General features: G+C 42.1%; 1 protein-coding gene and 1 pseudogene across 1 annotated transcript in view; both read left to right on the top strand.

The window, feature by feature from the left end:
- The window catches only part of AMMECR1 (AMMECR nuclear protein 1), a 248,496-nt gene that overhangs the window by 1,771 nt on the left and 224,329 nt on the right, over nucleotides 1-22,396 (top strand). The gene's annotated exons all lie outside the window — the stretch shown is intronic.
- On the top strand, nucleotides 15,781-19,458 carry LOC120978092 (annotated as a pseudogene).

The following is a 22,396-nucleotide window of genomic DNA, read 5'->3' as shown; positions in this document are numbered from 1 at the left end:
TGTATGGCGCTGTGCTTGGTAAGATGCAAGGAGGCCGTGAACCGCTGCGGCCTCCTCAAACAGCGGCTCAGGGGAGGTCCCAGGACTCGGACCCCTGTCGATCTCATATTGATGACCTATCCTGAGAATAGGTCATCAATATGTAAAGCTCGCATACCCCAACCAATGGTATGGACATGGCTCTACATGTATATTGTTCTTTGCATATTCAGATAGTCTGTATGGTTTCTCAAAAAGAACAATATAACTATTATTACATAAACCATATTAATCATTATGAAGAGAGCTGTCATTTAGATTATTTTTTCCGTTATTGCCCCTATCTTCTGTTCTGGAGTGCGGTCACATGATCATGTCCAAGCATCTCTCTAATTGCCTGTGAAGTTATGTCCATGGGCCGGGCAGTGATAGGGGAGTATCTATGTAACTAGCTGGTGGGAGGAGCTATAAACTAGCTGGGTGTTAGGGGCAGTGATAGGGGAGTGTCTATGTAACTAGATAGGTGGGTGGCAGGGGTGTTGCTAGGGTCTCAAAAGATCTGGGGCCCAAGCCCCAATGAATATGGCCCAGTTCTCTAATTTCCCCGCCTGCCCCCACACACCACATTTTGCTGTACTTGCTATACAGCAGCGCATACCTGTCACATCCAGTGCCTCCAGGTAACATCTCCTCCTATGTAGATCTTCTCTGTCATCATCTTCTCCATTTGGTCCACACAACTTCTTTCAGCCACGTCTTGTCTCTGCAGAGTGTGACACAAAGACATCTTAGCTTCCTCACTTTTCTATCATCATCTCCCAACCTGGAGTCCCCACAGTGTTATCCTGCTGCTCAATGTGCTAGTACCCAATACCCCCAAATACTATCCTGAAGAAAAATGACTGCCCCTATAGTAATAGTGCTCCTCATAGTCCCACCAATAGTAATTCCCTTCTAGAATGCCCTCATTAGTAATACTGCCCCCTACAGTGTCCCCAACAGTGATAATGCTCCCCAAGAATGCCCCCATTAGTAATACTGCCCCCTACAGTGCACCCAACAGTGATAATGCTCCACATTAGTAGAAGAGCCCCCACAGTATTAATAATACCCTCACAGAGCCCCCAGTAGAAAAAAAGGCCCTCTATTGTTCCCCCAGTGGTAATAAAGCTCTCTACAGACCCTTCAGTAGTAATAAGGCCCCTCTTAGTGCTCTTAGTAGAAATAAGGCAGATCTATAAGTCCCTCTAATAGAGCCCCCAGTAGTAATAAGAACACCTAATGTCCCCTGGATTTATAATACCCCTACAGTGCCCCCAGTATTTATACTGCCCCCTACTGTTACGATGCTTGCCCTGAAGTGTCCCCAGTGTTTAGAATGCCCCCTGCAGTGCTTCATGTCATTTTATTCCTCTCTCCACCATACAGTCCCATGTAAATAACATCACACCATCTGTCCTGCCCCCTCCAAAATACAGTCCTATGTAAATACCATCACTCCCCTCCCTTCAGCCCCTCCAATATATAGTCCCATGTACAGTACAGACCAAAAGTTTGGACACACCTTCTCATTCAAAGAGTTTTCTTTATTTTCATGACTATGAAGGCATCAAAACTATGAATTAACACATGTGGAATTATATACATAACAAACAAGTGTGAAACAACTGAAAATATGTCATATTCTAGGTTCTTCAAAGTAGCCACCTTTTGCTTTGATTACTGCTTTGCACACTCTTGGCATTCTCTTGATGAGCTTCAAGATGTAGTCCCCTGAAATGGTCTTCCAACAGTCTTGAAAGAATTCCCAGAGATGCTTAGCACTTGTTGTCCCTTTTGCCTTCACTCTGCGGTCCAGCTCACCCCAAACCATCTCGATTGGGTTCAGGTCCAGTGACTGTGGAGGCCAGGTTATCTGGCGCAGCACCCCATCACTCTCCTTCATGGTCAAATAGCCCTTACTTTCAAAGTTTTCCCAATTGTTCGGCTGACTGACTGACCTTAATTTCTTAAAGTAATGATGGCCACTCGTTTTTCTTTACTTAGCTGCTTTTTTCTTGCCATAATACAAATTCTAACAGTCTATTCAGTAGGACTATCAGCTGTGTATCCACCTGACTTCTCCTCAACGCAACTGATGGTCCCAACCCCATTTATAAGGTAAGAAATCCCACTTATTAAACCTGACATGGCACACCTGTGAAGTGAAAACCATTTCAGGGGTCTACCTCTTGAAGCTCATCAAGAGAATGCCAAGAGTGTGCAAAGCAGTAATCAAAGCAAAAGGTAGCTACTTTGAAGAACCTAGAATATGACATATTTTCAGTTGTTTCACACTTGTTTGTTATGTATATAATTCCACATGTGTTAATTCATAGTTTTGATGCCTTCAGTGTGAATCTACAATTTTCATAGTCATGAAAATAAAGAAAACTCTTTGAATGAGAAGGTGTGTCCAAACTTTTGGTCTGTACTGTAAATAACACTATTTCCCTCCCTCCGCCATAGAGTCCCATGTAAATAACATCCCTCTCTATCTACAGCCCCCTCCAAAATACAGACCCATGTAAATAACATAATCTCCTCCCAGCCGCCTTCAACATACAGTCCCAAGTAAATAATATCACCCCCTCCCCAGTGGCCTCCAACATGCAATTCCATGTAAATAACATCACTCCCTCCTCTAGCCACCATCAACATACAGTCCCATGTAAATAACATTACCCCCTCCCCAGCCACCTCCAACACACAGTTCCATGTAAATAACATACCTCCCTTAAGCCCTAACATACAGTCCCGTTAAATAACCACAACTCCTAGCCTTGCTCTGCCTCTCTCTTTCCTTACCTCTGCTCATGTAGCAGACCTCACCACAGCTTCTTCCCCCAGGACTTCTCCTCTTCACTGCCGTCCTCTCCTGCGGTGGTCACATGATGGTACATCATTGCAGGTATTTCTTAACCACTGCCTGTTTCACTGGTCACATGACCTGTGATGTCATCACAGGTCCTTCAGCTCTTTCAGTGCATTAGATTCAATTGTACTGCCATCCTGAGGACAGCAATACAGTTGTATCTAGCAGGCAGGCAGGACATTCAGGGCCTGGGACAAAACATCAGGGGCCAAGATCCCAAATGTTTTAACCTAGCAACCCCCCTGGTGGGAGGAGCTATAAGCTAGCTGGACATTGGTAGGAGCGGTGCTGCAGCTGTGGTGTATGAAGAAGTACATTATGGGTTTGGTTGGATACGGTAACCGGAATTGCTACATACAGGAGAGAAATAAACTAGTGTGATTAGTTTAGATGATGAAAACCGGTCAGGAGAGTCCAAATTGAAAAAAGCATGGGGAAGATGTACATGAGGTAAATAACTACATGAGCATATCTTCTAAAAACCATAGTAATCCTGGAAAAACTCTTTAAAGAGGCTGTGTCATGAGAGGTAACCCTTATCAAAATGCAGATGCCATGACGATCAGCTGGTTGACGTGCATCCCTCCCCTGGCACTCCATGAAAACAGCTGATATGAAATTTAGCATCACATGGCCTTCAGTTAGATAAATGGCCATCCATGTAATACTGTACATGGCCAGCTCGAGTCTATCAGAACAAGAGCAGCTCTTGTACAGCGTCTCACTCCTCTAGCTTGTACAGGGAGTGTCAAGAGGAGGAAACCACCCCCTATTATATACAATTGGGCATATGGATAGGACCCCTTTAATCAATTGCTATATGAAACCAATCCCCTTACTTTATGCAACACAAAGAAATCCATATGCAAAAGGATATTTCCTGCAAGCTGAAGATCCAACATAGCCCAGCCGCAGCTCTGAAGATCCAGCATAGTTCACACTTTTATGCCAAAATCAGCCTGGTTTGAACTCCTCCTGCAGCTGTTAGTAAGCCTCATGGCCTCCTCGCAGCTTACCAAGCATAGCACCATCCACTGGATAGCAGCTATGCTTGGCATTGCAACTCACCTGAATGGGACTGATCTGCATCTAGACCGTATGACCAATGAACGTAATGTCATTGGCCTGGGAAGAGGTCTTGAAACAGTTGATCAGTGGGGAGTCAGACGCTGACTAATCAGATCGTGATGACTAATCTTGAGGATAGGTCATCAGGTTTGAGACCACTAAGCAGATATCAGTCCTGGGAGCCTCCACTCTTAACTCCAGTACTCCCTCCCTTTTTTTGTATTTTATCTACAAGTACAAATAATACAAAATGTGCAGAACACAGTAATAACATACCTGACGAAATGTAAGGTAAGACAATTTGTACTGTACCTGTACACATCCACACAATTCTGCAGATATCCCCAGCGCACACTACTAGACATCTGGGCCTAATTTTTTTTAAGGATGATGTCAAGTTTCAACTTCTATCCCTAGAGAAAATAATTTTGGAAATGTAATTTTTCCATCCTGACAGAGTCTATTCTGTATATAAAGTAAAACTGTTATTTACCCAGAATACAGAAATAGCATTAGTTATGGTCAGTATGAGCTTCTGGAAGAACGTTTTACTGTATCCCTCTAGATTACTGTTATATCGGCAGACTGTAACCACTGCCTCACTCTTCTTGGCGGGTACAGCCACCACAGTGATCATCTGCTCTCTCCAGTGATCTAGGGCCGCCAGTGTCTTGCTGCTTTCTCCCAGCAGTCCCGGTTGCCGGAGCAGTGCTGCACTCTCCACTCTATGCATGCTTAGGCCTGGCTTTCACCTGCTCTGCCTCACATTGTCCATAGAGTGCACACTCCCTCCAGCTCTTAATGGGCCAACACGTGCATACTTTTATCTTTCCCTGTCTATGACAGACCTCAGAGTACTTAATGCACCTTCCCCTGTTGGAGGGTGCCTGAGCAATAGGTTCTAGTTGTGTAGTTTATTGCAAAGGTTCACTACCTTTCTAGTTTTGCTCTCTCGTGTACCGACTTCTGCCTTACTGTAGATCTGACCATTCGCTGTCTGACCTGACCTTTGCCTGATCTCTGTAAAGACCCTGAGCTGCCTGCCCTGACCTTGACTTGCTTCTAACTACGGTTTTCCCTGACCCCTCAGTGTTTCACACCAATGTCTTGTGACACCTGTGGGTCAGAGACTACTCTAGGAGGTAGAGGCCTGATGGTTCCACTCCCTCTGATGGCCCAGATCCCTCTATAGGGGTTGAAGAGGAAAGACAGGGAGGCCACTTACATAACACTCCTAAGAGTAGCCCCAAGTCAAATCTGTTCAGTAGACACAGTGAATCCACATTCGCTTTGTAACAACTACTACTATGTAATGTGACAAATTAAGATGTACTGTACTTGCCCTGCATATGTCTTTTAAACCATATAACTCTTGCCAAGTAAAAAATATACATAATTTATGATTATAACATTTATTGCCACTAGAATATCATGTAAGAGATAGATAGTACATGATACTATCAATGTTCCACCTAGTGAGCAGGGCAGTTAAGAACTGGCACTGTGCTCTGAGATAAGCAATACAGAAGAGCATCAAATAAATATTAACATACAGTGCCCTAAAAATGAGAGCAGCCAGACACAGGCCTACATACCATCCAGGTAAAGAGTGTTCCAGAGGTTCCAGGTCTAGAGTAGTGAAGGTTTATATCTGCATCCCTGGTGCTCTAGGGAAATGAAGGGGTTAATGTTTGTATACCTGGTCTTCTTTGGCAGTAAATGGGTTAATATTAGCATGCTGGATGGCATATGGTAATAAATTAATATCAACATTCCCATTGGTCTATAGCACTGAGGAGTTAAAGCCAGCATGTCCTCTGGTCTAGAGCACTGCCGGGGTTAATGTCAGAATCCTTGGTGTCCTAGATCAGTGAATGGGATCAATGTTGGAATCTATGGTTGTTTAGAGCAATAAAATGGTTAATTTTAGGATCTCTGGTAGAAGGCAGTAAAAAAAGGGTAATTCTTTTATATCGGATGTCTAGTGGTTAGTCTTCTCCAGGCTCCAGCATTGCCCTGGAGTTAACAGAAGCAAATTCTTAGCTTCCTATTTCACTTCAGGTTTGAAGCAGTGGGGGTCTGAGTGTGGAGACCACCATCTCTCTCTAGAATGAGGAAAGAGAATCGGCAACTTAGCTTGCTCTCCCTCCTCACTGCCGGAGACAGAAGCACGACAGACTCAACAGAAAGTAAATGGGCCTGTCTTTATTCCAGCTCCTGCAGCAAGGAGATAGCATGCTATATGAGCACTTCCCTCTTCTTGTTCTAGTGATCGTCTGGCGTCGGTTGGGGGGCGCTTGCCTCTATCGATCAAAACCTTTGATATGTTGCTATGACATGATTTATTTCAAAGTTCAGTAACACTTTCATCTATTTTACCCACTTTTGCTGCACATGTCATATATATATAATATGACTTCACCTGATTACTGTTACATATGACAGTAGAAAGTTCCATCTGTATGTTATATGCCCTGGAGCAGGGGGTATCTGCAAATGGTTTGTTATGTAATATGCTGTAATGTTATGTATTGTTATGTTTTGTATGCCCAGTATAACCATGTATGGATGACACAGCCAGGGTTAAAGGGGTTGCCTCACTTCAGCAAATGGCATTATGTAAAGAAAGTTACTACAAAGCACTTACTAATGTATTGTGATTGTCCATATTGCCTCCTTTGCTGGCTTGATTCACTTTTCTATCACAATATACACTGCTCATTTCCATGGTTATGACCACCCTGCAATCCAGTAGTGGTGGCGGTGCTTGCAGACTATTTTTAAAAAAATCACCAGCCTATTTGAGCTCCCACGGTCCTGGCCAGCAAAGAGCCCGGCACTTTTTCATATGGTGTGCAAGCACAGCCACTGCTGATGAATTGCAGGGTGGTCATAACCATGGGAACGAGCAGTGTATAATGTGATGGAAAAGTGAATCCAGCCAGCAAAAGAAGCAATATGAAAAATCACAATACATTAGTAAGTGCCTTGCATTAACTTTCTGTACATGATAAATGCCACTTGCTGAAGTGACACAACCCCTTTAATAATTCTGGCTTAGCCCTTGTAGGAGGCTAGGTGGTGGCTGGCTTGAGGTTGTTCTATGGAGAATTCAGAGAGAAAGGAAGCAGTGGCCTATGCTGCCTCTTCTTTGACCCAGGCCTATGCTGCCTCTTCTTTGACCCACAATATTACAGAGACTCACAGATCTCTGCAAGCTCTACAGAAAGAGAAGGAGAAAGACAAACCAGAAAATTGGAGAACTCAGAATTTGCATGACTGAGCATTGGAGTCAGTAAGGTAACCTGCTACCAAAAGTTACTAAGAATTTACTGCTGTGAGGGACACCATTAAGACACCCTTCACACCTGGACACAACTTGGCCAGTCGTATCTCTAAAACCCTGTATCCTCCAGTGGACACTACAGCCATTATTACACGAGTACTATTGCCCGCCATAGATTCTACTGGAAGAGACTTAAAGGGAACCTGTCACCAGTTTTATGGTGTCCTAACTAAGGGCAACATAAATAAGTGACTGATTCTCTTAGCACAATGCTGGGTCACTTTCTTTAACTGACCCAGTCAATCTGCCAACATCTTGTATTTAAAAGCTCCAGCTGATAATGATGAGTCATGAATATTCATGAGCTCCTGACTCTCCCCGCCCACCTGCTGCTGAATCACAGTTTGTTTCCATATGAACCAGCAGCAGGTGGGCAGGGGAGTGGCTATAGCTCTGAATTAAATATACGCTGGACTCAATGACATCACGCTGGACTCAAATCAGCTCATTAGCATGCGGCATCTTTGTGTGTATATTATGAGATAACCATCTGTCAAACCAGTAAGTGAATACATCTAAGGCACTTTTTAGTAGTTAATGATTGTATATAATTAGTTAGATTATAATCAAATAGCCACATGACAGGTTCCCTTTAAGTAAGATTGAGAGGAAAGAGAACCATAGCTTCCATCATTGCCTCAATACATGCATCGCTATCTGGTGAGAATTGCACTTTGTACAGTTGGAACAGTGTCTGCTATAATTGGATGTACTACAACTCCCATTTTGCCTACAGTAAAGAGAGACATCTATTCCTCTACCTCTGGCCTGGTTTTCTAAATCCTGCATTAATTCCATAACCTACCACAGCACCCATACAGACAATCATAAAATAACTGTCATTCTTTATTTTATTTTTGTAGTGTGTAGGGGCAGTGATACTGACCATTTTTGTAATATACTTTAATTACTGAAATTGTACATTTCTATCAGAAAAATTGCTATAGAGTAGCCCATTTGTGGCTTAGCAATGCTCCTCTGTCTTCTGTTTACATAACACAGTCAGTGTTAAGCAAGTCTCCCCAGTTAAGTAAACAGAACAGAAAGCAAAAAACGGAGTGAGACACAAAAGGAGGGGAATGAAAAAAAAAAAATAGGAAGGGAATAGTGGTGGGATAGAAAGACAAGTAGTGAAAGGGGATAAGGAAGGGCACCAATTGAACACCTAAAAGAGGCAATCAGAGATCAGGAAGATGTTGAGGTGATAGGCTGCAACCCACAGAACCAAAAGAGTGGCACGGACTCACCAGGTATGGTGGACCGTATGCCTAAACAATAAAAACAAAAAGTGTAGACACATAAGAGGTATAAATAATGATTAAAATTATAACCCTAAAACATATGCTAAAAATCATAATAGGCCAGTTGAATCGAATATGTCAATTACTTCGCTAGGGAGGGGGGTGTACAGGATAAACTCAAGACACTTGACACCCTCTCCTCCTTCGCCGAGATCGCCTGTAGTATGTTAAAACCACCACGTCCACAAGGATGATGACCTGGGGTACTTCCAAACATAAGGTGCTTTATTAGAAACAAGCTCAACACGTTCCTGGGAATGTATATAAAATCCCCTTCTTCAGGAGCATAGACAGTGAACAGACATTGAAAAACACACACTTAAATAGGTGCACAGAGGTAGCACATGATTAGACACATGAGGTAGCACATGATTAGTCACATGAGGTAGCACATGACTAGTCACATGATGTAGCACATGACTAGTCACATGACATTCAGGTTCATTTACGGTCATGTGAGCTCTAAACCAGAAATACATTCTATTTTTCATTATTGAAGTACATAATGAATATAATTGCAACTTGTGGAATACATAGATATATATTATATAATACTACATAATTATAATAATAAAAATACCAATATTATGGCGCCAATCAGCAAAGAAACTGCTTGTATTACTTGGGAGACAGAGAAGGCTGGACCGGAAGAGGAGCAGGGTGGAGCGCAGCGGGCTGCAACATACTGAATTAGGGCCCTTCTCTTCCGGTTTGCGTTCCAGCGTGGAACGTACCGGGCTGCAATATGCTGCATTAGGCGGAGCACTACACTGTGGAAGACACCTCCGTAGTAGGGGCAGCACATGTCGGGATGAAGCGCGCCACCCCACCAAGAGACCCGGTGTGTGTCTGAGTGGGACGCACCATCTCATGGGGCATACCATCTAAAAAGGTCTCTTGAAAAAGGAAAAACTAACAAGAACATAACAGACAAATATATAAGAGCCACAAAAATTCAATTTATAAAAAGATATAATATTAATAAACCACAATTGTGCCATAAAAATAACCTATTCCCAAGGGGTATAGAAATAATAGATATGATATATAATAAATAAAATCGTAATAAAATATAATAATAAATATAATTATAATAATAGTAAATCTAATGATATGAATTATAATAAATATGATATACGATAAATTGAAGTGACATAATATGATTTTTTTCTTTTTTAACAGATAACTGATATACAGTTGCAAGAAAAAGTATATGAACCCTTTGGAATGATATGGATTTCTGCACAAATTGGTCATAAATGTGATCTGATCTTCATCTAAGTCACAACAATAGACAATCACAGTCTGCTTAAACTAATAACACACAAATAATTAAATGTTACCATGCTTTTATTGAACACACCATGTAAATATTCACAGTGCAGGTGGAAAAAGTATGTGAACCCCTAGACTAATGACATCTCCAAGAGCTAATTGGAGTGAGGTGTAAGCCAACTGGAGTCCAATCAATGAGATGAGATTGGAGGTCTTTGTTACAGCTGCCCTGCCCTATAAAAAACACACACCAGTTATGGGTTTGCTTTTCACAAGAAGCATTGCCTGATGTGAATGATGCCTCGCACAAAAGAGCTCTCAGAAGACCTACGATTAAGAATTGTTGACTTGCATAAAGCTGAAAAGGGTTATAAAAGTATATCCAAAAGCCTTGCTGTTCATCAGTCCACGGTAAGACAAATTGTCTATAAATGGAGAAAGTTCAGCACTGCTGCTACTCTCCCCAGGAGTGGCCGTCCTGTAAAGATGACTGCAAGAGAACAGCGCAGACTGCTCAATGAGGTGAAGAAGAATCCTAGAGTGTCAGCTAAAGACTTACAAAAGTCTCTGGCATATGCTAACATCCCTGTTAGCGAATCCAAGATACATAAAACGCTAAACAAGAATGGATTTCATGGGAGGATACCACAGAGGAAGCCACTGCTGTCCAAAAAAACATTGCTGCACGTTTACAGTTTGCACAAGAGCACCTGGATGTTCCACAGCAGTACTGGCAAAATATTCTGTGGACAGATGAAACCAAAGTTGAGTTGTTTGGAACAAACACACAACACTATGTGTGGAGAAAAAGAGGCACAGCACACCAATATCAAAACCTCATCCCAACTGTGAAGTATGGTGGTGGCGGCATCATGGTTTGGGGCTGCTTTGCTGCGTCAGGGCCTGGAGGGATTGCTATCATCGAAGGAAAAATGAATTCCCAAGTTTATCAAGACATTTTGCAGGAGAACTTAAGGCCATCTGTCCACCAGCTGAAGCTCAACAGAAGATGGGTGTTGCAACAGGACAACGACCCAAAGCATAGAAGTAAATCAACAACAGAATGGCTTAAACAGAAGAAAATATGCCTTCTGGAGTGGCCCAGTCAGAGTCCTGACCTCAACCCGATTGAGATGCTGTGGCATGACCTCAAGAAAGCGATTCACACCAGACATCCCAAGAATATTGCTGAACTAAAACTCTGACTGTTCTGTAAAGAGGAATGGTCAAGAATTACTCCTGACCATTGTGCAAGTCTGATCTGCAACTACAGGAAACGTTTTGTTGAAGTTATTGGTGCCAAAGGAGGTTCCACCAGTTATTAAATCCAAGGGTTCGCATACTTTTTCCACCTGCACTGTGAATGTTTACATGGTGTGTTCAATAAAAACATAGTAACATTTCATTCTTTGTGTGTTGTTAGTTTAAGCAGACTGTGATTGTCTATTGTTGTGACTTAGATGAAGATCAGATCACATTTTATGACCAATTTGTGCAGCAATCCATATCATTCCAAAGGGTTCACATACTTTTTCTTGCAACTGTAATCCTATGTATGATTAATAAAATCAGAATGAAATACAACATAATGATGGACATAATGATTTGTATGGTAATGAATATGATATGCTATATGATAAAAATAAAATAAAATAATCAATAACTGGCATATTCCAGGGTTTCATTGAGTCCATAAGGGGTTAGAGTGGTAAACTGAAAAATAAAAAAATAAACCTTCTTGCAGAGTTGTACGTAGGAATTTGGTATCCAATCTATAGGTGTTAATCTCAACCCACTGGGATTCCCATTATGATTCTCCCAAAAGTGTTTGGATACACTGTGTTTGAGGTACTGACAGTTAATAATTGAACAATGTTGGTTCAGTCGTTCTCTTAGTGTTTGGGTTGTGCGGCCGATGTATTGGAGACTGGAAGGACATTGTAACATGTATATCATATCACTGGAACCACAGTTCACATAATGTTTCAGTTTGATAACTTCTTCTGTATTCGTTATCAATACCTCATCAGTATCATGAGAGATAGTTTCACACTTGCAGGGTCTGGAGCCACACCTACATGAACCCTTTTTCTTTGAGTCATCACAATTACTAGGTATCTGAAGCTTTTGGACGTGATGGCGCTAACAGATTTTTTATTGTATGAGCTCTGTTGGTTGCTTAGGTAGATCATCCCCTATAATGGGGTCCTTAAAGGGAACCTGTCATGTGGATATTTGATTATATTCTAACTAATTATATACAATCATTAACTACTAAAAAGTACCTTGTAGATGTATTCACTTACTGGTGTGACAGATGGTTACCTCATAATATACACACAAAGATGCCGCATGCTAATGAGCTGATTCGAGTCCAGCGTGATGTCATTGAGTCCAGCGTATATTTAATTCAGAGCTATAGCCACTCCCCTGCCCACCTGCTGCTGATTCATATGGAAAAAAACTGTCATTCAGCAGCAGGTGGGCGGGGAGAGTCAGGAGCTCATGAATATTCATGACTCATCATTATCAGCTGGAGCTTTTCAATACAAGATGTTGGCAGATTGACTGGGTCAATTAAAGAAAGTGACCCAGCATTTTGCTAGGAGAATCAGTCACTTATTTATGTTGCCCTTAGTTAGGACACCATAAAACTGGTGACAGGTTCCCTTTAAGAAGAATGGACCAATGTTTTCTTAAAGTTTGTTTGATTCGACTGTGATCTGAATTAAATCTAGTAATGAAATTGGAGCGGTATGCTCCATTGTTTTCTTTGTGGGCCCGTGGTTTTACACATTCAGCCTGGCTTTGCTACATATTTTTTTCTTTAGAGTCTTGGGTCTATGTGGGCTGTAAATGTTAAGTTCCAAGAATTGGAATTAATCTTCTTAATGAAACTCTCCAATGTCCGGAGGTCACCTTGCCAGATAAAAAGGATGTCATCAATGTATCTTTTAGTATGGTCAAGGAGTCCCTCATCTGATTCGAACGCTTCCATAAAGAGATTAGCATATGAGGGGGTAAGTTTTGTCCCCATTGCTGTCCCACGTTTCTGCAGGTAAAAATCTCCTCTATATTGAAAGTAATTATGTTTCAATATATAATCTATTGAATCTAATAGAAATTCTCTCTGTTTATGTGGAACATAAAGGTCCTCCATAAGAAACGCTCTACCGCCTTAACATCTAATTCATGGATGATGTTGCTGTATAACAATGATACATCCATGGTTACCCAAAACATGTTGGGCTCCCAAGTGAAATTGTGTAACAGTGTAATCAGGTGACTGGAGTCTCTTAGGTAAGATGGAAGGTGCAACCATAAGGCTCCATTCACACGTCCGCAATTTCGTTCCGCATTTTGCAGAACGGAATTGCGGATCCATTCATTCCTATGGGGCAGCACGATGTGCTGCCCGGACACGGAATTGTGGATCCATACTTCCGGGTCCGCACTTCCGTTCCGCAAAAAAATAGAACATGTCCTATTCTTGTCCGCAATTGCGGACAAGAACAGGCATATTCTATTAGTGCCGGCAATGTGCGGTCCGCAAAATGCGGAACGCACATTGCAGCTTTCCTTGTTTTGCGGATCCGCGGCTCCGTGGATCCGCAAAACACGTTGCGGATGTATGAATGGAGAGTAAAGATGATGTACTGGATGGCTTCAAATATATGCAAAGATGTTAAACCAGTTAAATACTGTGCTATTGTACCACTCACAAACTAGTGCAACAGAGGCACTAAAATTAGTGGCATGTACTGATATGTAATACTCCTAATGCTCCTGTTGTTTGTTATCAGTAAAGGTTTTAAGTCCTCTTATAATTACATTTTAGCACCTTATATGATGATTGCTGTGTTGCTTAAACGGCTTCTCTAGGGATTTTATATTACGATGGGTCATTTGTATCAGATGTGTGAGATTCCAACTCCTGGTACCCCCACAATGAACTGTTTTGCAGTAGCTCCGACACCAGAAGCAGACTTATTTATATGAATGGGAGCAGCACTGCAGTAGCCAGCCCTGACCACTACACAGTGGACAGAGCGGTGTAGTTTCGGTGTCGGGAGTCAGACTCTCACTGATCTAATATTGATGACCGATCCTAAGGATAGTAAAGTCCCAGAGAAACCCCTTAAATGATAGTCAATTAAAGGTCAAAAACTGTGCTGCAAAATATCACACTTTTTACATGCAAATTACCATGGTTTTGCAGTGCTTTGCAGTTTTGCCTGTGCTGTTTTCACAGGTGAAACACATTAATAACGTGCGTGTTATTGGCTTAAAAAAAAAAAACGCAGCCAAAACCACATCGCAAAACTGCTACAATTGCCGGGTTTTGACCTTGCAGCAGACTATTAGTATGTGAGAAATAGACATACTGTATATTACTCTACAAAATAAGAAGAAAATGTATTTTGGCCACTGCTGAAATAGTCAAATTATTGAAAATCTGAGCACGTTTTCAGTGCTTGGTCAGGTGCCATCGACTTCCAGTCAGACATAGTTATTGAAATGTCTCATAGGCCTAGTAGCGCAGGATTACGCAGGTGTAAGAATTGGAAATCTTTCCTGCTTGTAAAGTGGCTCATTGTAATAATAAGAGATTTATTGCAATGCAGCTCTCTGATTTATGTAACAGAGCCATACTATACAGTACATTAAATACCACAGAAAAAATGAAAGATGTCCAGGCACTGACTTAGGAAAACGCACCAAAAAATACCCCAGCTCTTTCGCACTTAAAGGGGTTATCCAGGCTTTTAATATTGATGACCTATGCTCAGGATCGGTCATCAATATTAGATCACTGACCACAAAAACGGCAACGGCCATGTGCATGAGCCCTTAAACCGGGCACAATGCCTTGTAGAGCTAGCTCAGCTACCTACATATGTTAGTGGTAATATGAGATAGACTAGGATTAGAGGAAAGGAGGAGATTAAAGGCGGTTCTCCAGGCTTTTAATATTGATGACCTATCCACAGGCCGGCATAAAGGGAAGGCGCGCTTACTGTGCACGTGCTGTCTCTCTTCTCTCTTCCTGCTCACTGTTGCTATGTCTATAGCGAGCAGGAAGAGAGAAGGGAGATGGCACGTGCACACTGCATGCACCTTCCCTTCATACAGCTGATCAGCGGGGGTGGCAGGTGTCAGCCCCCCGACGATCTGATATTAATGACCTATAATATAATATTAAAAGCCCGGAGAACCCCTTTAATCTCGTCCTTTCCTCAAATCCTAGTCTATGTCATATTACCATTATAACAGGTAGCTAGCTAAGCTAGCCCTACAAGGCATTGTACTTGGTTTAAGGGCTCATGCACACGGCTGTTGCCGTTTTTGTGGTCCGCAAATTTTGGATCCGCAAAACACTGATACTAGCCATGTGTGTTCCACATTTTGTGGAACGGAACATACTGCCCTCTATAGAACTGTCTTATCCTTATCTGTAAAATGGACAAGGATAGGACATGTCTGTGAAGGTTCTCATTTATCCAGGTCATGGTATATCTGTAAAGAATAAATCAAGGCAACTGGACTTACTGTAGATTTCTTGAAAACGTTTCACTCGTTCTTCCAACGAGCTTTCTCAATTCTGAGTGACTGTACAAGAATTCTCTGGGAATAAATATGTAACTGATTCAACATCTGGTAATTATACCCAGCATGGGGTCAGAGGTCACTATACCCAGCATGGGGTCAAAGGTGTTGATTCCATTATCCTAATTGGAGTCAGTAGGTGATAATGACCTCCCAGAAAAAGGTGTCAAGACAGCATTGTATGTGGCAGTCCCTCAGAATTGAGAAAGCTCGTTGGAAGAACGAGTGAAACGTTTTCAAGAAATCTACAGTAAGTCCAGTTGCCTTGATTTATTCTTTACAGATATACCATGACCTGGATAAATGAGAACCTTCACAGACATATTGCAACACATTTTGGGGGGAAAACCATAAACTTGTACGAGAATATGAAAAGACAGCAAGAAAACTGGCAGACTATAGAAACCACCTGCGTTTCAACCTCAGATCCCGAAAACAGGGGCTGGTACCATGCAGCATCCGTTTGGACTCCACGGTGAAGGATCACAGAGATGAGATGATTCTACAAAAAGCACAGAAGCAACTATTAAATGAACGGGTATGACAGACCCATTTCACAGTTGAAGCCTTGAAACAAACTATCATTAAGCTGGAAGAGGACCTGACTTTGCAGCTACCCACTGAAACGTGGAGGAAAGTAGCAGATTTGACAGTACATGCACAGCTAGCTCAGCACACTATGAGCAAGGAGAGGCAGAAGAACAAGTTCTGCATTTTGTTATCCCGAGCTGCAAACAGCCATACCAGTGACGAACTGACATGGAGGCAAAAGGAGGAAACAAAGACAGTGCAAAACAAATGAATCTTTCAGACCGAGTTCTCACCCAGCCTGAGATGGATGTCCTTGGCTAAAGGGTTGAATTTCGCAATCACACCAAGAACCATACCAATAGTTGATATTATTTCAGCCACTGAAGCCTCAATCCACAGCAACAAAGTACCACAGGGTGAGGCTGAACAACTTCGCCTTAAAGTGTCTGCAGCTCTGGCCAGTGCCTAACTACCTCCTTCAAACTTGACTAGAGAAGAAAGGAAGGCGGTTACATCCCTGAAGAAAGACACAAACATCACCATCCTGCCTGCGGATAAAGGAAGATGCACGGTTGTACTTAATACATCTGACTACGATGCCAAGGTGACCACACTCCTGGATGATAACAACACATGTATGAGGCCCTAAGACGAGACCCAACCAGTGGCTACAAGAAGAAGGTTATATAACTACTACAACAACTAGAAAAGGACAAAATCATTGATCGGGCCATGTATCATCGCCTCTACCCTGGGAAAGCCCCTCCATGTATTTATGGACTTCCTAAGATACATAAGGATGGGACCCCTCTCAGGCCAATTGTCAGCAGCATCAACTCTGTGACCTACAATGTGGCAAAACACTTAGCCAGAATCCTAGCGCCCTTGGTTGGAAACACACAACATCACATACAGAACTCTCAGGATTTCACCACCAAAATCCAGAACTTGGTATTGGGCACAGAAGAAACAATGGTCTCCTATGATGTTACATCCATCTTCACCTGCATACCCACTACAGAGGCAATTGAAACAGTCAGGAAACAGTTGCTACTAGACAACACCTTAGGCTGCAGAACAGAACTTAGCCCAGACCAAGTGTGTGCCTTACTGGACCTTTGTCTGAGTACCACCTACTTCAAGTATAAGGAAAAGTTCTACAAGCAAAAACATGGCTGTGCAATGGGATTGCCAGTCTCACCTATTGTAGCAAACCTGTATATGGAGGAAGTAGAAAGGAAAGCCCTGACCACTTTCATGGGAATTACACTGAGTCATTGGTTCAGATATGTGGATGACACTTGGGTTTAAATTCATAAACAAGAGTTATAGGCTTTCACCGACCACATCAACTCAGTGGATCATAACATCAATTTCACGCGGGAAGATATGCAGAACAACAAACTGGCGTTTCTGGACTGTCTTATAACAGTGGAAGAGGGAAGGAAGCTGGGAATAGAGGTCTATCGAAAACCAACACACAAAGACCAGTACCTGCTATTTGATTCCCACCATCCTCTAGACCACAAACTGGGAGTCATCCAGACTCTACACCACCGGGCAGAGAAAATCCCCACCAGCACAGAGGCCAAGGCGAAGGAATTCAAACACCTTAGAGGGGCACTTAAAACTTGTGGGTATCCAGATTGGGCCTTTGTCAAAACAGAAGGAAGGAGAAGAAAGAGCACCAAGACTACCAGTGAGGGCAAGAAGCATGACAGACGCAAGAATGTGGTTATCCCATATGTAGCTGGGGTGTCTGAGAAACTCAAAAGGATTTTTAATAAACATCACATCCTTGTCTGCTTTAAACCCAGCAACACACTGAGGAAACAACTGGTTCACCCAAAAGACCCAACGCCTAAACACAAGATGGACAACATTGTGTACTCAGTCCAGTGCAATGAGGAATGCTCAGAACTGTATATCGGCGAAACAAAACAACAACTACATCAGCGTATGGCTCAGCATAGAAGAGCCAAAACCTCTGGTCAAGATTCAGCCATGTACTTACATCTAAAAGAAACAGGTCACACCTTTGAAGACAGTCAAGTACGTGTTTTGGATAAGGAGGCCGATTGGTACAAACGAGGTGTGAAGGAGGCCATCTATGTAAAAATGGAGAAGCCAAGCTTGAATAGAGGCGGGGGGGGGTTAGACATCTATTGTCTACCACATACAACGCTGTCTTGACACCTTTTTCTGGGAGGTCATTATCACCTACTGAATCCAATTAGGATAATGTAATCAACACCTTTGACCCCATGCTGGGTATAATGACCTCTGACCCCATGCTGGGTATAATTACCAGATGTTTATTCAGTTACATATTTATTCAGAGAGAATTCTTGTACAGTCACTCAGAATTGAGAAAGCTCGTTGGAAGAACGAGTGAAACGTTTTCAAGAAATCTACAATAAGTCCAGTTGCCTTGATTTATTCTTTACAGATAAGGATAGGACATGTTACATTTTTTTACAGGGCAATGGAACAGTCATACAGGTGCAGACAGCACACAGTGTGCTATCCGCATCTTTTGCAGCCCCATTGAAGTGAATAAGTCCGCATCCGACTCGTATGTTTGTGTGCATGAGCCCTAACACAGAATTTTCTGGTAAGAGACTCCGTTTAACAATCATAGTAGGTTTTATTGGTAAGGTGGTCAGATGCCGTAGATATCCAGACAGACAGAGTTATTGGAGTGTCTCACAGTAGGCCATATAGCAACAGGATGACTCGGGTGTAAGAATTATAACTCATTACTGCATGTGAAGGGACTGGTTGTCATTATAATGCAAGAGAATGGCTTGTAATGCCACTCATTGACAAAAAAATAACACATCAAGAAGTTGTTACTGCCTTTCATACCACAGACATATTACCCAACCAATAACAGATTGCTGCTAAACTTGGCATGCAGTTATGTCTCAGGTAGATATGTAAGTGATTACAGGTGTGGTCTGATTAGATACTGGGACTTGTCCCAAGAGGGCATGAAAATGTTTCCCCTGCTACCCTATAAAAAAGTCTCTCAGATGCTGCTTATGAGTAGTGTAGCTCTACATGGGAGATTGTTGAGTGCTAGACATGCCTCTATGATGCGCATAATTGGACTGATAGAAGCAGGATGGTTCAATAATTTGCCCATCATCTATGCCGTTCTGACCGAGCTGTTAGGAGGTGTTGGGAGCTGTGGTTATGTGAGGGCATGTAAACATGGCGAACAGGCTCTGGACAGCCCAAACAGACCACCAGTAGAGAGGATCGTTTGATCCACCTACAACAGCTCCCAGGTTCACTGTCCATCATCTAGACACAGTTGGAATTCTTGCATGGATCATTTCCAGGAATGTAGCAGAAGGAAACTTGGTGCCATTACGAGTCCTGCCGTTGACAGTGACCAATCCACGTTCTGTTTTGGATCTGATGACAATTGAGTTTGATTATGGAGGCCATATGGTGATTGCTTTAATCCTGTCTTTGCTGTGGAGACACACTTCCCTAACTGCTGGTGTGATGATTTGGTAAACCATTGTATATGACGAGTATCTCTAGCAGTGATACGAGGGGCACTACCAGCTCAGCGATATGTGCAGGGCATCCTGCAGCCTTTCATGGCAGGGTTTCCAACTGGTATTTTTCAGCTGGATTAAGCTCGTCCACACAGAGCAAGGGTTTACAAGGAATGTATCCTCCAGATTGTAACACTTCCTCGGCCTGCCCGGTCCCCAGAGTTAATGCCAAATGAACATTTATGGGACCAACTGGGACACCAGCTTTGACAACCTACAAGTGTGCAGGATCTACATGTCCAGCTACAACATCTGTGGGAAAATGTGCTGAAGGATACCATATAGAACCTGTATAACCCTATGCCCAATGGTATCTTGTTTCCAGGCTAGAGGTCGTCCAACAGGTACTAGAACCTCCTTTCATTTGTACAGTTTTCCCCAATAAACTCTCTTTTTGCTCTAATATTGTAATCACCAGAGGCGTAGCTAAAAGCTCATGGGCCCTGGTGCAAGAGTTCAGCTTGGGCCTCCGTCCCTCAGTGCTTGTTGGCAAGGGGCAGGTGAGCACATAGCCTTCCTGCTGTTGGAGGCAAACATTGAAAGGGCACTCCTCATGCCAAATTCTTAACCTAACCCCTTCCCTCCAGCCAGAGGTGTAAATTGACCAGTATGCACTTTCTATAATGCCAGTGTCTTATTTGGCACAAGGGTCTTTGGGCCCCCTCAGGCTCCTGGGCCCGGTAGCGACTGCTACCTCTGCACCCCCTATAGCTACGCCCCTGGTAATCACGTATATGTATCATCATTACATTCACACATAGAAAGTTTCATTTGATTCCAACATCTTTTTGGTGTGTTAATTTTTGTCAGTGTACATATGGTATATAATTTTTTTGGTATCTGAGGAAGCTAAGGTGACTATTGGAAACCCATGGAGAGACAACAAAGACATTGTATAAATGTTGCCTTTGTTGGATACCAGTAAATGAAGACTCAATAGCTCCATGACCCTACTGCAGTAACAAGCACTAAGCTACTCTCAGTTGCCAATGCTTAGATGACCTTGGTACATATTTTATTAGTTAATTAGGGATGTGCAGAACAAGGGCTACTTGTTACGACCTAATTGTCCTATTGGGACTTTATATATATAGCATGTTCTTTTAAAAGTAATCTCGTGGTGTTGTTTTATGCTGTATTCTTGGTTTTTAGGTGCATTTCCTAATAAGTGTCTATGCAGTAGTAAAAGATGAAGTATTATAAGGTGTCAATACCTGAGATGGATTACTCCAAACTTGTCATGTTTAAACTGTTGAAAAGTTAGCCCTTGAAGTGCCATGACTTTCAGTAACATCATGATTATTGTATGTCTGTACACGCTGCTATTACTAAATGCCTGTATTATTTTGATCAATAACTCAATAAAAATATTGTGAAAGAAAAAAAATGAAAAGTTAGCCCTAAGGGATCAAGCACACAAATGTATTTTCTTTCTGAGTCCAATCCATTTTTTATTTTTTTTTGCGGACCGCATGCGAAACCATTCATTTCAATGGGTCTGCAAAAAAAAAATGGAAGTTACTCCGTGTTCATTCCGTTTCCGTATATGTCCGCATGTCCGTTCCGTAAAAAAATAGAACATGTCCTATTATTGTCCGCAAAACGGATAAGGATAGGACTGTTCTATTAGGGGCCAGCTGTTCCGTTCCACAAAATACGGAATGCACACGGAAATCATCTGTATTTTTTACAGGTCCGCATTTTGCGGATAGTAAAATACATACAGTCTTGTGCATGAGCCCTAAAGCGTATTTCCTCTATTGAAGCTAACATTCACCAATCAAAAGCAGAATCAGGGGTGTGAAATCCTCCTTGCCGCTATGTTTACAGCCAGACATCCTTCACTAATGCCTGCAATTTCATTTCTAGGTATTAGAGATGAGTGAATAGATTCTTTGGACTTGAGATCCACGGCAAACTCTGCGTGATGATAACCGTTGGCAGACAGAGAAACCTTGGATCCATTTTCTTGTGATAATTGTCCATTGACATCTCTAGGAAGAATAGTCTCGAAGGCTTACTAAAGATCAGTATTATTGGACTCCATTGACTTCTATGGGTAAATAGGAAACCATAGTATGTGTTTTGCTGGTTATCTGCTTACAACAAAGTGAATACCAGTGTGTCCTGCTTGGTCTAGTGTTAAGCTTTCTAAATTTAAGACCATAACAAAAAAATGTCCCCCACTGTCCCTTTCATTACTTGACTCTTAACCTGTGATATGTTTTTAACATCCCTCCTGATGTTCTTCATGACTTGCATCGTATCACTAATCAACATTTCTATCTCTAGCTCTCATTAGGGCAGATTCATTACTAATGTCCTAAATTTAGACAGATTAAAACTAGACCAGGCAGAAACTGCAGCAAATGTATCAGGCTATGTTCACAGGGCAATTCCATTGCGTAAAATGGTCATAGGCATCAAAATATGCCACAAACAGCTTCCCATTCATTCCAATAAGAAAAAACTTGACTATGGGCACATCCTTCTTACACAACTGTTTTCAAAAACACTGTGTATTTTAGCTGTATTACCAATTAAAGTCAGGCAGTGTGACTGCCCATGGATAATAACGTATTTGCGCCAACCTGATTACACATGCCAATGCAAACTGAATGTGGGAGGAACGATTGCTACTGTATTCATCCCGATCTATGGACTATTGACAGCACACCTCTGATTACACAGTACACAGAGATGTGCTGCTGATAATCAGGCACCTTTTATCCTGATAAAAAGATGCCCATCAGCCAACAAACAAGTGTTTCCTCCTTCATTGGCTGATTGATTATATGGGCCA

Source organism: Bufo bufo, chromosome 8 (genome assembly GCF_905171765.1).
Source record: "Bufo bufo chromosome 8, aBufBuf1.1, whole genome shotgun sequence".
NCBI classification, from domain to species: Eukaryota; Metazoa; Chordata; class Amphibia; order Anura; family Bufonidae; genus Bufo; species Bufo bufo.
This window is presented reverse-complemented; position numbering and strand designations above follow the sequence as displayed.